General features: G+C 40.5%; 1 long non-coding RNA gene across 1 annotated transcript; it reads left to right on the forward strand.

Annotated features, from left to right (window-relative positions):
* Window positions 1-6,929: 6,929 nt before the first annotated feature.
* Window positions 6,930-7,401, forward strand: LOC306840849. Its single transcript, XR_013781379.1, has 2 exons — window positions 6,930-7,107; window positions 7,199-7,401. It is a non-coding gene; the product is annotated as an uncharacterized lncRNA (long non-coding RNA).
* The last annotated feature ends 975 nt before the right edge of the window (window positions 7,402-8,376 follow it).

The following is an 8,376-nucleotide window of genomic DNA, read 5'->3' on the forward strand; positions in this document are numbered from 1 at the left end:
TTGGAATCAACATGACCACTCTCTTAAAGTCTGCTTTTAAAGGCCTCGTCTCCACCTTGCATTTTTTTCCCCAGAAGAAAGACATTAATGGCTCAAGTGTTTGTATGAAGTGTATGTGCACTGATTAGAAGAGCGCAGCATGCCCATCCCGTTTCTATGACAACAGTCTGTTGATGAAGGCTGCTGTATGACCGACACTGCTCAATTTTTTTTTACTGCATGTTTTTTTATTTCCCTATCAGACACGGAGCAAAGAGGATATGAAACATCTCTGTGTATGGTAAAACTAAAGGGAAAAAATCATACATGGAAAAGAGAGCCGGTAATCATCAACAGCGCTTTTCTGATGGATAAGATGGGAATAAGAAACGTACTTGCTGACAGATATACATAAACTGGTGTAACTTGTATTTACCAGTCATGTCAGTTAAAATACCCCCACAACAATGTGATCAGAAATCTGAGAGAAACTAAGACACAAATCCATTAAAGTAAGAAAAACCAAAGTCGATTACTATTGTTCACAAGAAAACACACCTTAAACTCCCTAACCCAGAATCAGCTGAACTGCCTCAGTACATTCTATTCTACAGTGACTATGAACCATTTTACGCCCAAAAACTAAAACAGTCTCTGCTCACATCTGAACATGAGCACCTGAATACACTCCTCCAGTGGAAAGCAATAACTCATGTGCTTAAGGAAGTTTCATTTGATTAATTGTCGAAGACCTGCAGAATAAAATAATTCAGTATGTAGCTAAGGACAGCAAAACCTGGGCGCTGTTTTAGGGTGTAGCAGAAATATAATTTCTCTGTTCTCTTTCATTAATCATCTCCTGACACCTCTGGCTTATCTTGTGACCCCATTAGGGGGTCAACCCTCCCAGCTTGTCAACCACTGATTAAGATGCTCTTAGCTTTCTTTCAGGTTCCACACAAAGTGTAAGTCCTCTAAATCCTATCTGCAGTCAAGTTCTAAGATAGCTGAAAAGGCAATGTGTGTAATCGGACCTCACCAGAAAACAGCACGGAGAGAAGAACAGCGGAAGGGCCAGCTTTGAATCTCTCTCTCATATAAAACTTTTAGAAAAAAGCATCAAGACGGAGAGAATAGTCTACCAAAAATAAGAAACAAGAATATGCTAATTGCCCTTCAAACAATCACACAAACTGCAAATTTCCATCAAAGAATGCTGACAAGAAGCTGGGGTGCAAAAGCATGACATAAATCCTCCCAAATAAACATCTTCATCATCATCATCATCATCATCATCATCATGTAGGCCTTCACATCATAACAGCGCACACACACACGCAGCCAAGCAAGCACCCGACTTTTCAGGACCATGAACAGTGATCATCACATTTTTGAACCCACTACAACAAATATGCAATATTGTTCATGAAAAGCACCATTACACTGGCACAGCGGCCAGTGATTAAATACATACATGTCAAGCTTCACTTGCAAAAACAGCAACATGTTCAGTGCAGAGATGTTCACACTTGATGACATTTCCCACATAAATCTTCACAAAACAGCAGCATGAATGAAAAGAGTTGGCACGGCGGCCTCAAAGATTTTAAAGCACTTACTCTTTGACGAGCGCTTTGGGCCTTCTTGAGAACGAAATCCACCTCTAGTATCACTGGTTATGACTCGAGTTGAAGTGCCTCTCATAGAGCCTTTGTTTTCTGCGCGACATGGAGCTCAGGTGAAGGTCTTCTGTTGCCAATTGAAACGCCAACTTTTCCTTCACAGTGAATCCAGAACACAGCGTTGATCATACATTTTCTGCGTCGTCTTCCTCAGTGACGGTCGAGTTTCTTGTTGCGTCAAACAGCTGGCTCATTTTGACAACTTTGCACCAGCTTGTGATTCTTTTCTTCATTGATTTTATTGCTTAAGTTTCTCCTTGATTCATTACTTCGTGTCACTTGAAATGGCTCCAGTTGATAGATTAAAGAGCCTTTGTTTTCAGCAGCACAGTAAACTCAAATGTTGGGTACGGAGTTCAAGGCCCAGTTCATCAGGATGTTACCAGCCTGTCTGGGCGATTTGAAACAAAAATCAAATTCATTTCACAAGCTCGCATTTATTTTGGATAACTATCAAAACACAAAAGAAAACTGCAGTCCAGAAAACGGAAGAAACTCACTAAAAAAAGGGGTTTCTAGCCCACTGACTCAGAGATTCTGAGGACTAAAGAACAGCCACCTTTTTAAGCTATTCATGTGATGTTATGATAACACAATCTCAATTCAGTTTCCAAAATGTACAAATCACTTTTCAAAACATACATCATGCTAAAGTTAATCCTCCGTCTGGGCTGGCAACAAGGGGAAAAAAAAAAAAAACACGACAACTTCCCCCAACCCAGTGTCTCATTTAGCACATTCCAGATTGCCAACACCTGGTGCTTCATGGTGCATTCATGTGCACATGTTCATGAGAGACCCATCCTCAACCGGGGCGTTGACCTCAGAGAGAACAAAGATTAATAATGAAAAAAAGAAAACAAATACTTAAAGGTCACAATTTATAACTCCTTTTCAACAGGTATTCCATGCAGGTCCTTAAAACACGTCTTTGAATGTCTAAATCCACAGTTTCTGTAGTTTTACATTTTCTCATCTCTCGTAACCTTTTTCACAGTCATCCAGATGTCACACTCTTTGCAAGGAACGATAGCGTTATCTGACTTTAAGGATAAACTTATTAATTACATTTCAGGTGGATAACACCTTATAATGAAGAGGCAAACCTGTTCGGAGGGAGAGGAAGGAGGAGGTGAGATGTGTCAAAAGAGCCTTTTTGCTGCTGTATTACACCTCTCTGTTCTGCGTTAGAGATAAAGTCGGAATAAGGGAATGAGGAGAGCATGTGGTAAAGAGTCATGCAGACTTATTTTATTGCTATTTTTACTTTCACTTCTGTCTTTGGTTTGGTTTTAAACTGTTACATAAACTCTTCTCATTGATTAAAGTTCAGATAAAACTTTATTTCTTTTAGACCGCCCGTTAACAATAGCAAATTTATGTATTTAATGACATTCCACAATCTCAGATACCTTAAAATGTTAGGCTATGTATTCTTTCAGGTTTTAAAGGTCACTTATTACGCAAAATACATTATATATATGTTTTTAACTAATATGTGTCCCCAGTCTGTCTACAAACTCCCCGATAGTGAAAAAAGTCCATCCTCTGTCTTTTGCCTGCTCCACTTTTTAGAAAGTGTGCGCTCAAACAGTTCATTAGGAGATTTTCTCATCATGACATCACAAAGGGCAGTGACCCCTCCCCCAGGTTCATGGATAGAAGTCATGGCTCTCTCCTCTCAAGGTCTGATGTAAATCAAACATGTTTTGGTCGAAAATGTTTGATTTCTTTTTAGGTGGGTAGCTGTTATGACCCTGGGTCACTTGTATAAATTAATGAATTGTGAAATGTGCAGCCCTGTCTTCTCTTCAGCAGTCTGTGTATCTGTGAGCGCTCCTGTCAGTGGGCGTGTCTGGATCAGAGTGTCAGTGGGCGTGGTCGTGTGTTTTAGGTACATCGGGTGGTGATGCAGAGGCTGCTGCTGAATAGAGAGAGGAAAGGAGGTGTTTGAGACTGGATTAGTGGAACCTGGTTAAAAAGGTTACTGTAATTACGGATAAAATTGTTGAAAATAAGACACTATAAATAATTGCACAACACAGCGTGATAGGGAGAGAGAAGCCCTTTATTTAATTTCTTTTTAATATGTCAGAGTAAGGAATTGCCTTAGACCTTTTTGTGTATTTTTTTTTTGTTCACTGCTTTGCAAAATAAATTGCTGCTTTCATATCAGACTGTTTTTGGAAAGCAGGTTTTGTGCAAACACTGAATCACTTAGCCCTGAAAAGAGGGAACTCGAGGTTTTCTGTGTCAGCAGGGGAGGTCACTTAAACCATAAAAAGAGGGGTAACTCAGGCGTGTTCAAGAGGGAACTTTAGCTCCTAAGTTTCTCTCCCCTCCCTTTTTCAAAGCCTGAAACAATGTTTCATTGCCTCATTCTTTCATTTAGTCTGATTTATGTCATGCATGTGAAGATTCACTGTTTGTCTGAATATAAATCCAGGTTGTTTTAATATTCGTCAGGATAGAGGGAAGTGGGTCACAGGTTAGTTAGTTATCCAAGAAGGATAATCACAAAAGTTACACGTGTTAGATTGGAGAGAGGGAGAGAATGATTAATAAAACCACTGCTGCCAAGCAACTGACTCTAAACTAAACTGTGCAAGAGGCCTTAAAAACCACACTATGGACCTAAACTCACAGACAGTTATTATTTTGTGTCCATGAAGACATAGACAACAAGAGCTGACACATGGAGAACCTCTCACTACCTCTGAAAGCGAAATAATGAGCCAGCCCACAGCGTTGAAGTCCAACAGTATATAAGCTCCACACACCTGGTGTTAATCAAGGCCAATCAGCCACAATCCCACCTGACTCTGCACTGAGGTGATTCAAGCAGTAGCCTCAGTGTGAGTGTGCCCTCACAAATATACTGTACGTTAGGTAGGCTATACTCCAGCATATGCATGAACTATTTTGTTGAACGTGGAATGTATTTTAGTCGAGGAGCCTGGAAATGAAGGGGCTGCATTACTCCGCAGGGAACAAGACTGGAGATGTTAATTTAATAAACTAAACAGGATAAAGGTGAGAGGACATTTAGCCTATGTGTGCGTGAATACAGCATTGTGTTGGGGATAAACTTCATGCACATTCAAACAGACACTGAAGGAAGTTAACTTTGTTTTTTCAATGACAAATATGATTAAAACGCCACCATGAGCCATTCCACCAGTTTGATTGCGATCAATTGCGATATTATAATTCTGTATCTGATTAAATATATGTAAAAATTAAGAGACTTCATTACACGCTGACACAAGCAGCTGTTTTCCCCTAAACCACTTCTCTCTCTCCTTTGAGCTGCAGCAGTGATACTTGTTTTTTGGCTTTTTATTCTCATGTTGCACTCACTGAACACCGAGTGAACTTACCTCACCTATTGAACAAACTCACATCTGCTGATCTGGAACCAGAAACGGAGAGTTCCCCACCTGAGGGTCAATCAAGTCAGAGCTCAGAGTTAGACTGAGAGTTTGTTGAAGCGTCTTTCAGAAATGGGCCCCTGAACTGCTGTTTGTTCTTTTCTTGGGAGTGGGAAGAGTGGGGGCACTTATTATGCTGTGTCTATGCTCCCCTAGACCAGACATAAAAAACATTTTGTATAATTATGTTTGTAACATCTATAGTCACTCCATTGAAACTAAGTTTCTTAACACACTGTGATTCACTTAGACTGGAACGAATAAACACTTGAGCTAACAAAAACATAATCACTTTAACAATTTTGCGGTATTCTTAGAGAAGCTTTATTACAGGACACTGGAAAGAGCCCAATGGGGCTGCTTTCTTTCTTTCTGCTCACTGATAAACACACCAGCCAGGCGAGCAGGCTGGCCACATCTGAGGTGTGCATTTATCTGTCCACTTATTCAAACAATAGGTGTGGATTTATTGACTAACTGTGGGCAAGGCTAGGGATAAGACCAGCAAAAATGGCATGCTTGCAAAACCCTGACAACACAAAGGCAGTGATTTACAAGTATACTAAAATAGAATACAATAACCCACAATAAGTCCCTGCAATCAAGTTGTCTGTAGAAGCCCACAGTAAATTAAATGTGTGTCTGTTTGAGTGGAGGAGAAGATAAGAGAAGGTTGAAGCCGGTACGAGGAAATAAATCAAAGCATAAATAACCAATCCGTATAAGTAGGACTAATAAAATGTTATTTATTTTTTAAACTTTAATGTCTTGATTTATTATCATTCGGATTTTACTAGAATAAGAATAAATCACTGCGTTAGAACAATCTCTGAACCTGAAAAAAAGACTTAACAGGCTTTTTCAGTGATTACTGCCGTCCCTGAGTATTGTCTTGCAGGTTATACTCTTCAGGCAAAAGCTGCCTTTATACCGAGGCACAAACTCAGCTCACTTTTGAATCCTTATGTCTCAGCTTATGGTTGATGCACTTCTTCAGGGTTCAAATTACAGAAACGCTACCGGGAGTTCAACTCTCCTTCAAGAGACGTGAGCTTCATAACAAATTTAGGCAGGTCTCTAAAGTACTGTATTTGTTTTGTACCGTCGTGCATTGGTATTTAGAGGCTTTCTTTGTTGGGAGAAAAACAAAGAAAATCTTTACTTCCCAACATTTCTGTTTCTTGGTTTTTCAAGGCAAACTTTCCTGTATCTGAACTGAAATGTACTGACAGAATGTTAAAGCACATAAGAAGTAACATTCATACACCTGCTTGATGTGTAGCATCCCTCCTCTCGCCTTAAGGATGAAGTCTATTTTTAACACAGCTGCACCTGAGGGATCTTGTGGTTTCACAGCCAGGTGAGAAACATACTGCTCAAGGGTTTTAGGTTCTCCCTGGTCCTCCTGCCAGTTGGACATGTTGAGAAAGGCCTGCAGGTGCACAAACTCCCTCAGCTGATTTAATCAAAGCTAAGAGGATCAGTGATTGTGCTTAAATCTCTTCTTAAATCACTGCCTGGGGCCCCGGACTGGTGACAAGTTTTTCTGCAGGGACATAAAACTGTATCATATCATTATGTATCATATCATTGTTTATCATATCGTATCTTTCATGACATGTTATATCGCACTATTTCATATCATTTTGCATGGTATCATATCATACTCATCGACTGTAAATGTGAATGGACGAGCCTGAGTGACATCACCCATCAGTTACAGGAGGGGGCTCTGGAGTCCAATCCATGCTGAATTTGCTGTCTTTTCATGTAATATCGTGTGTTATTGTCATGATTCCATCATGGCAGGTCCCTCCTTCCCCTTTGTGTGGTTTGTATTCCCTGTCTGTGATGCTCATGTTTCTTTCCCCTGTTAGTCTCTGTGTATTGGCTGTAGGCGTGGCTACCTGGGTGCTGGCTGCACCAGGTGTACCTAATCTCTTCATCAACACCTGGCTGTACTTAAACCTGGGATTCCTCTGCCTCGGTGCCAGATCGTTGCGTCTACCAGTGTGGTAGTAGTGTTTTGTGGATCACGGCCTTTTGTGCATGTTTATCTGGCTTGGTTAAGCTGGGAACTAACTCCTCTGTGCTTCCTCACTTTAGATCGTCGTGTTTTTTGGATTCGTGTGTGTTCGTCACTACCTGCTCACTGCCTGCTGATCTTCTCAGGAGGAACTGCACTACGGGACTGGAGACTCACATCACACTCGGACCGAGTGTTCACCTCACCATTGGGATTCCTGGATACATCACCCCCTGCCCCTCACTGTCACTTAATTGTTTATTAAATTGGACACTGGCTTGAACTTGTTTAACGAGTGGTGCTTTTGGGTCCGACCCAGTCGGAGATCGTAACAGTTATCCTATTATTCATGTTGTGTCGTATTGTAAGCTCTATTGAGATGGTACAAACTGTGGAGAGAAAGTGTTTCAATCACATTCTTTAATCAACATAACTTTTCAATATACTTTTGAGAGCTATAATGAGTCGTTGAAATGTTATACATTATTTTGGTGTCTGTTACAGAACACAAACACCTTTATACTGTTATCATTGCTAAACTCCCACCTGTACTTACTGAAATGGTGTATGTTGCAAGGGGATCAAAAAAGATAATGTTACTGCTAGGGAAAGTCGGCTGCAAAGCTGCAGTTGTACAATAGATAGCTCATGTTGTACTGGCCAGGTGGATGTATTTAACCTTGATTTTAACAACCACTTCTTCCCTGGATTTGATGATGGTGCCGAGTGAGGGTCTTAGGCAGTTATGAAGCTGCTGCAAAGTTGCCATAACTTGTCAAGCTGTGAGGAATTTTTGGCCTTCTGTCTGGCGTCCTGTTCATTAGTCTGCTGCTGGCCATGAGCTGTTGCTGTGCAGATGAAGAGGAAAGGAGACTCCCTCTTGACAGCTGAGGCTGCTCTGGCAGCGCAGAGAAAAAGTTCACTGGAGATCTACTGTTATAGCTGTGTCCTAATAATGTACTGCATATGAAGATCACCTCTGTTACTGCCCCTTTCAGAGGTAATTTCCCATATGGCATGAGCTTGCCAGTGAAGAGGAGACATAGTTCTTGTAGACTTTAATTGTTCATACAGCTATGTGTACACAACATATATAATAATAATAATAATAATAATTATAATCTTATTGGTACAGCTGACCACCATGCTAGGAGAGAGCAATCATTAGCAGCGTGTCAAGACAATTTCCCATAAACTGAAACTCTTGAAATTGATTCATGAACTATTTCAGATGATAATTAAGAAATAATCTTGATCC

Source organism: Symphodus melops (assembly GCF_947650265.1).
Source record: "Symphodus melops genome assembly, chromosome: 19".
Lineage (NCBI taxonomy): Eukaryota > Metazoa > Chordata > Actinopteri > Labriformes > Labridae > Symphodus > Symphodus melops.